A 7,639-nucleotide genomic window follows, 5' to 3' on the forward strand; every position below is an offset into this window, starting at 1 on the left:
CACTATCCATGGGGTTGCAAAGAGGCGGGCTCAACTGAGCGACTTCACGTCACTTCACAGAAATAGTTACAAACTTAGATCCAATTACACACGAAGCTGTAGATAGACATACAATTAGACATAGACACAGTCACAGATACAGACATCCCACACCTGTATTTCTTAGTCCTGATGGTTTTCATGCACAGTGCTCTCGCCTGTCCATCAGTCTTCCAGCAACAGTGTGCCCTTGGCGCAGGGCTTTCCCGGGCCACCGGAGCCTACTCTGCAAGTGCCAGGAGATAAAGGCCTCCTACAATGGCCCAACCACTGGCTGAAAGGAGCTGATGTCTCAGAGTTCAGCTCCTTCTTTCCTTGGAGTGACAATTCCAAGGTTTCTGCTCAGGACTGCCCCCCAGGGCTAACACTCCAATACTCTGGCCATCTGACTTGAAGAATTAAGTCATTGGAAAAGACCCTAATGCTGGGAAAGAATGAAGGCAGGAGGAGAAGGGGACAGAGGATGAGATGGTTGGATGGCACCACCAACTCGATGGCCATGAGTTTGAGCAAGCTCCAGGAGTTGGTGATGGACAGGGAGGCCTGGCGTGCTGTGGTCCATGGGGCTGAAAAGAGTCTGACACTACTGAGCAACGGAACAATAATAATAAGGACAGGGCATTCCAGACTTAATTTGACCAGAATAGCAATACGTGGAATGACCTGGTAACACTTTTTGGTGAGTAACACATATACTACATAAGTTAAGAATCTCCATTCTAATTCAGATCACAATCCGTTATCTTGAATGAAGTTACATGACATCAAAGTGGGCATACTATGAGCAGAAAGACTTTCCCCCAGAATGTTAGCTTACTATCTGAATAGGGGGCCGCTCTCCCTCTGATAAGGCTTCTCAAAGTGGCAGATGACAGGGTCAGTTAAGCCCAGCTTCCAGTGGAGGGATTATTTCGATCTGACTAGAAGCAGATGTTGGAGCTTCCCCAGGGGCTCAGTGGTAAAGAATTTGCCTACAATGCAAGAAATGCAGGACACACAGATTCGACCCCTGGGTCTTGAACATCCCCTGGAGGAGGCAATGGCAACAGACTCCAGTATTCTTGTCTGGAGAATACCATGGACAAAGGAGCTGGGCGGGCGACAGTCCATGGGGTCGCGAACAATCGGATACGACTGGGCAACTGAACATGCACACACGGATGTTAGCTCATTTCGGTAACTTCTTGAACAACAGTAACAGACATGCAAGCTGGGACAATCCAATACTCGAGACTTTGAGGAGAAAAAAAAACCAGCATTAACATTTTGGTATACACCATGATATGTGGTATGATAAGGGTCTGCCTGCAGTGTGGGAGACCTGGGTTCAATCCCTGAGTCGGGAAGATCCCCTGGAGAAGGAAATAGCAACCCACTCCAGTATTCTTGCCTGGAGAATCCCATGGACGGAGGAGTTTGGTGGGCTACAGTCCATGGGTCGCAAAGAGTCGGACACGACTGAGCGACTTTTTTTTTTTTTTTTGGTGGTATGATAGCCTACATCTATGCATACTGGCCTGTTAAGAAAAAACCCAACTAACCAAAAAAAAAAAAAAAAAAGTAAATATAATACATATTGCTGAACTACATTTCAGCAATCATGTCAAACTAGATACAGCTGAAGTCAGAAAACGTCCATCAGTGTTTCTTATCACTATGGCACCAAACTGGTATAAATTGGATGAGTCCTGGCATGTAACCTTTGTAAAGCTCTTAACTAATGGTTTGGGGCTCACATGGTAATATGCCAGAGGCAGTTTAACAGAGGACAGATAAATTTCCCCGACATTCTCTGAATCATGTCTTCATGCAGATCGTACATCCTGTAATTTCATGAAATGCTGCCAGAGATTAGATGCTTAGAGAGGACATGGATACAAATTGAGATGAAACCTGCCCTCTGTTATCTGGCCTTTCTTCAAGGGGTATTTAAAAGAATAACAAGAGCCTTTCTACTGTAAATCATCGAAGACTCTTTCAGGCTTTTCCAGCCTTCCAATGTACATGAGATTGTTCAGAAGTTCTTCGTCACGATCATCCTGGGTGCCAGGAGTTCACTTGCGTGTCAAAGTGTACACTGCGACCAAGTTATTCATCAGATTCACCTCATTCCACGAAAAATCAGTGGAAATCATTAAGCAGCCTTACTCTTTGGGGTCGTACGGATATGATGTTTAAATACTGAAAGCATTTTGCTTATTAAACAGAACAATTCACTATTCAACATGTAGTTAGGCAAAGTAAACACTTGGTGTTTAGACAGTCCAGATAACATTATGTTCTCTGTTACCCAAAGTTTTTCAGCACACACGCATCAGGTATATGTGGGTATAAGCAATTATTACAGTTACCGTTGTGTTATTCGTAACAAAGATTCCCTCTTAATAAAGCCAGAGAACATTTTGATTTTTCCCTAATGTAATCTAGTTTAACTCCCAAGTTGTCTGATTTTTTTTTTTTAATATGGCTTTCATGGATCGCAGCCTTGTCATGGCGAAGGGGCTTGTGTAACTCAATTAAGCTGTAACCATGCTGCACAGGGCCACCCAAGAGGGACGGGTCATAGTGAAGAGTTCTGACAAAATGCGGTCCCTTGGAGGAGGAAATAGCAATCCATGCCAGGATTCTTGCTGTGAGAACCTCATAGACTGTATGAAAAGGCAAAAAAGATACTCCCAGAAGATGAGCTCCCCAGGTTGGAAGCTGTCCAAATACACAACTGGGGAAGAGCAGACGGCAATTACTAACAACTCCAGAAAGGATGAATTGGCTGGGCCAAAGCGGAAATGATGCTCAGCTGTGGATGCGTCTGGTGGTGAAAGTCAAGTCCGTTGCTGTCAAGAGCAATATTGCGCAGGAAGCTGGAATGTTAGGTCCATGAGTCAAGGTAGCTTGGAAGTTGTAAATTGTCAAGCAGGAAATGGCAAGAGTGAACGTCGACATTTTAGGAATCACTGAACTTAAATGGACTGGAGTGGGTGAATTTAACGCAGATGACCATTACATCTACTACTCTGGGCAAGAATCCCTTAGAAGAAATGGAGTAGCCATCATAGTCAACAAGAGGGTCCAAAATGAAGTACTTGGGTGCAACTTCAAAAATGATAGACGATCTCTGTTCATTTCCAAGGCAAACCATTCAACATCACAGTAATCCAAGTCTATGCCCCAACCACTGATGCCAAAAAAGCTAAACCTGGCCGTTTCAATGAAGAAAGACAAGACCTTCTAGAACTAACACCAAGAAAAGATGTCCTTTTCATCATAGGGGACTGGAATGCAAAACTAGGAAGTCAAGAGATACCTGGAATTAACAGGCAAGTTTGGCCTTGCAGTACAAAATGAAGCAGGGCCAAGGCAAACAGAATTTTGTCAAGAGAATGTGCTGTTTATAGCAAACACCCTTTTCCAGGGACCAAGGGATGACCCTACACATGGATTTCACCAGATGGTCAATACTGAAATCACATTGATTATATTCTTGGCAGTCAAAGATGGAGAAATTATGCAGAGTCAGCAAAAACAAGACCTGGACCTGTGACTCAGATCATGAGCTCCTACTGCTAAGTTCAGACTTAAATTGAAGACAGTAGGGAAAACCACTAGACCATTCAGGTATGACCTAAATCAAATCCCTTATGATTATACGCTGCTGCTGATGAACAGATTCAAGGGATTAGATCTGGTAGACAGAGTACCTGATGAACTATGGGACAGAGCTTGGTAACACTCTACAGGAGGGAGTGATCAAGACCATCCTCAAGAAAAAGAACTGCAAGAAATCAAAATGGCTGTCTGTGGAGGCCTTACAAATAGCTGTGAGAAGAAGAGAAGCAAAAAGCAAAAGAGAAAATGAAAGATATAAGCATCTGAATGCAGAGTTCCAAGGAATAGCAAGGAAAGATAAGAAAGCCTTCCTCAGTGATCAGTGAAAAGAAATAGAGGTAAACAATAGAATGGGAAAGACTAGGGAGCTCTTCCAGAAAAGTAGAGATACCAAGGGAACATTTCATGCAAAGATGGGCTCAATAAAGGAAAGAAATGGTATGGACCTAACAGAAACAGAAGATATTGAGAAGAGATGGCAAGAATACACAGAACTGTACAAAAAGATCTTCACAACCCAGATAATCACGGTGTGATCACTCACCTGGAGCTAGACATCCTGGAATGTGAAGTCAAGTGGGCCTTAGGAAGCATCACTACAAACAAAGCTAGTGGAGGTGATGGAATCCAGTGGAGCTATTTCAAATCCTAAAAGATGATGCTTTGAAAGTGCTGCACCCAATCAGCTAGCAAATTTGCAAAACTCAGCAGTGGCCACAAGTCTGGAAAAGGTCAGTTTTCATCCCAATCCCAAAGAAGGAAAATGAAAAATAATGTTCAAATTACTGTACCTTACCTTACAAGTTGCTCAGTCCAACTGTTTGTAACCCCATGGACTATACCATCCATGGAATTCTCCAGGCCAGAATACTGGAGTGGGTAGAAATTTCCTTCTCCAGGGGATCTTCCCAACCCAGGGATCGAACCCAGGTCTCCTGCATTGCAGGCGAATTCATTACCAGCCACAAGGAAAGTCCAAATTACCATACAATTGTGCTCATTCACACACTAGCAAGGTAATGCTCAAAATCCTTCTAGTTAGGCTTCAGCAGAATGTGAACTGAGAAATTTCTGATGTATAAGCTGGGTTTCTAAGAGGCAGAGAGGAACAAGAGATCAAATTGCCAGTATTCACTGGATCATGGGAAAAGCAAGAGAATTCCAGAAAAACATCTACTTCTTCTTCATTGACTATGCTAGAGTCTTTGACTGCGTGGATCACAACAAACTGTGGAAAATTCTGAAAGAGATGGGAATACCAGACCACCTGACCTGCCTCTTGAGAAACCTGTATGCAGGTCAGGAAGCAACAGTTAGAGCTGGACATGGAACACCTGACTGCTTCGAAATTGGGAAAGGAGTCCGTCAAGGCTGTATAGTGTCACCCTGCTTATTTAACTTCTATGCAGAGCACATCATGAGAAACACTGGACTGGATGGATCTCAATCTGGAATCAAGATTGCCAGGAGAAATATCGATAACCTCAGATATGCAGATGACAAGATCCTAGTGGCAGAAAATGAAGAGGAACTAAAGAGCTTCTTGAAGGTGAAAGAGGAGAGTGATGAAGCTGGCTTAAAACTCAACATTCAAAAACCTAGGATCATGGCATCTGGTCCCACCACTTCATGACAAATAGATGGGGAAACAGTGGCTGACTTTATTTTGAGGGGGGCTCCAAAATCACTGCAGATGGTGACTGCAGCCATGAAATTAAAAGACACTTACTCCTTGGAAGAAATGCTATGACCAACATAGACAGCTTATTAAAAAGCAGAGACATCACTTTGCTGAGAAAGGTGCTTATACTAAAAGCTATAGTTTTTCCAGTAGTCGTGTATGGATGTGAGAGTTGGGGCATAAAGAAGGCTGAGCGCCAAATAATTGATGCTTTTGAAGCGTGGTGTTGGAGAAGACTCTTGACTCTCAAGCCGGTAAGATCAAGCCGGTCAATCCTAAAGGAAACCAATACTGAATATTCATTGGAAGGATTGTTGCTGAGGTTCAAGTTCCAATACTCTGGCCATTTGGTGGGAAAAGCCGACTCACTGGGAAAGACCCTGATGTGGTCTTCAATCTGGGGACAGATTGAAGGCGGGAGGAGAAAGAACAGCAGAGGATGAGATGGTTAAATGGTATCACCGACTTGATGCACAAGAGTTTGAGTAAGCTCTGGGAGTTGGTGATGGACAGGAAGCCTGGCGTGCTGCAGTCCACGGGGTCACAAAGAGTCGGACACGACTGAGCGACTGAACAAGAGCAACAACAGCGAGAACAACATAATACGCTCTTACTAAAGCCGGGGAAGGTAGAGCAATGGGTAAACGCATCCCAGGACTTCCGGAGACTTCCGGAGAATGATGCTAAAGAATCAGGTTGCTATTGTTCAGTTGCTCAGGCATGTCTGACTCTTTGCAACCCCATGGACGGCAGCACGCCAGGCTCCCCTGTCCATCAGTATCTTCCTGAGTTTGCTCAAACTCAAGAGGGAATATCGAGTCACTGCTTTGCATTTTTCCAGCTCTCCTGGTCCTAGAGTTACACCTCTGACCCACAGAGTGGGAGCTCCAGGGTCCGCCCCTCTTGGTTCTGGGCTTGGAGAGGAGACCTGGTCAGGCCTGCGGGAAGCGGATGACACTGACGTGCTCCAGCTTACAGCTGAAGCCTGAAGAGGCACAGCTTGTTGACTGCAGTCCCTTTGGGAGACTGTGTCCCAAACAGTCACTGATAAAAAAGAATGGGATGCCTATTCAAGCAAATCCCCAAATGCATTCAAGTCACACATACATTGGTTTTTCATTATCTTAGATCTAGGATAATCCACCCCACTAGAAGGGTCTTTTCCAACACTGCAGAAACAAAATTTAAGAAGATTCCAATTGAATTTGAAAAACTCTCCCTTAGAAAGACAACATTAGTATTACTAGCATTTAAACTACTGAGTTAAAATATTAACATTCCCCACTTAAAGTGAAATTTAATCATGTATAGCAAGGTCATGCATACATTAGTGGTTCACAAGTATAAATGATAAAAGGGAATGAGGCTCCTGTCTTTGTAACACGACTGAAAAAAATCAGAATCTTCTAAGTGGATTTTACAAGCCTCGACTCTGTCATTATGAGTGTGCGGCTTCTAGGCTGACTTATTGAGAACCTCAGGGGAACATAATTCAAAGCTTTCCAGTCTAATACGCTCTGTCATTCATAAAAAGTGACTTCTTCATAGATACGCGGTTACCGAGGGGGTGGGGAAGGGACCGACTAACCGTTTGGGGTTGGTAAATAATTATATACAGGACAGATAAACAATAAGGACCTACTATAGAGCACAAGGAGCTCCATTCAGTATCCTGTGATAGGTCATGATGGAGGAGAATCTGGAAAAGTGTGTGTGTGTGCGTGTGCGAGGGTCTGTATACAGTCAAGCCCCTGGTTTTTCCAGCAGTCATTTACAGATGTGAGAAAAGTGAAGTGTTATTCGCTCAGTGGTGTCTGACTCTTTGCAACCTCATGGAGCCCGCCAGGCTCCTCTGTCTGTGTTCTCCAGGCCAGAATACTGGAGTGGGTAGCCTTTCCCTTCTCCAGGGGATCTTCCCAACCCAGGGATCAACCCCAGGTCTCCCGCAGGTGGATTCTTTACCACTGAGCCACCAGGGAAGCCCCATTGAGATCTGAATCCAACAGAAATGCTCCCAGTCACCAAAGAGCTCTTAATATAATAAGGAAGGCAGAAATGGTTAGGGGGAACTATGTGTTTAATAGATGCAGGTTCCCAGCAATCGGAAAACAGGCTCAGAAACTATCATCCCTGCCTGTAAATACTGAGAACACCTTTGGTTGGCTGACTCTGAAGAGAGAAAAAGGGAAAATGTATAGGGCTGGGACGTCTCCCACTTACTAAGACTTCACTACCTAGCACTGAAGGGGAGACCAGACTTCACGACGACTCACGAGCTTTCCAAAGCCAAGCTAGAAGGATGAGAATATCGAG

Source organism: Ovis aries, chromosome X (genome assembly GCF_016772045.2).
Source record: "Ovis aries strain OAR_USU_Benz2616 breed Rambouillet chromosome X, ARS-UI_Ramb_v3.0, whole genome shotgun sequence".
NCBI classification, from domain to species: domain Eukaryota; kingdom Metazoa; phylum Chordata; class Mammalia; order Artiodactyla; family Bovidae; genus Ovis; species Ovis aries.